Here is a 1,247-nt window from a genome sequence, read left to right on the forward strand (position 1 = left end):
TGAAACTAAAAGTACAAGCAGTAAACAAAATACATAAAATGAAAATCACAGTTTAAAATGTTGTGGATCAAAAGACATTAGCAAAAAAAGAAAAAACCCCAAAAACTAGAGGACAACATAAAAATAAAAAATATCTGTAAACTTTGTGTCTTATAATGGCCTGGTATCCAGAACATATCTGGACAAAGATTGGAACTGAGATCACATCAATGGACACAAGGATCTTTCAGGGTCCTGATAGCCATCAAATATATGGAAGGGTGTTCAACATCACTTAAGGCAATACAAGTTAAATCCAGGATGTGATAATATGTGTCATATGTGAATTATGAATGGAAAAACAATGCACAATATAGATACTGCCAGAGTGGAAAAAGACATAGTTAACTGTTCAAGTGAATGATGAGATTATAAATATTTTAGATTTTGCCAATGTTTTTCTAAATTATGGTTTTGAGACAATGTTTCACTATGTAGCCCAAGCTGGTCTAGAACTCAGAGATGGGCCTGCTTCTGCCTCCCAAATGCTGGAATTAAAAGTGTGTGCCACCATTCCCACCTAGAGATATAGATGGATAATATGAGTGGATAATATCTTTAATATGGATAACAAAGTGGTAAGCCTCTACACACATCCAGCTTTGATGATTAACAACATTTTTCAGGGCTGGAGAGATGGCTCAGTGGTTAAGAGCACTGACTCTCTTCCAGAGGTCCTGAGTTCAATTCTCTGCAACCACCTGATAGTTCACAACCATCTGTAATGGGATTTGATGTCCTCTTTTGGTGTGCCTGTGGGCAGCTACTTATAAAATAAGTAAGTAAATCTTAAAAAAAAAAATACTTTTCCACCTTCTTGGTTGCTTTTTCTTAACACAATGACTTTCTTTTTTATTTATGTTTAAGATTTATTCATTTTTATATTCATTCATGTTTTTCCTGCATGTATGTTTGTATGAGAATCCTCTGGAACTATATAGACAGTTGTGAGCTGCCATGTGGGTGCTAAAAATTGAACCTGGTAGAACAACTATTACTTTCAACCTCTGAGCCGTCTCTCCAGCCCAAGTGGATCATATTTTATGGTAGCAACTTTCACAACAAATATTTGTTAACTTTGTGGGCATTCTTACATCTCAGCTGGTGGGAGGCTCAGTCAGACTATGGGTGAGAGGCTCCTCTAACTTCCCATGACCCCATCATTTCCTGGTATTTGTAGCCTGCCTCAAACCAATGCTTATACAGTA

Source organism: Mus caroli, chromosome 10 (genome assembly GCF_900094665.2).
Source record: "Mus caroli chromosome 10, CAROLI_EIJ_v1.1, whole genome shotgun sequence".
Classification (NCBI taxonomy): domain Eukaryota; kingdom Metazoa; phylum Chordata; class Mammalia; order Rodentia; family Muridae; genus Mus; species Mus caroli.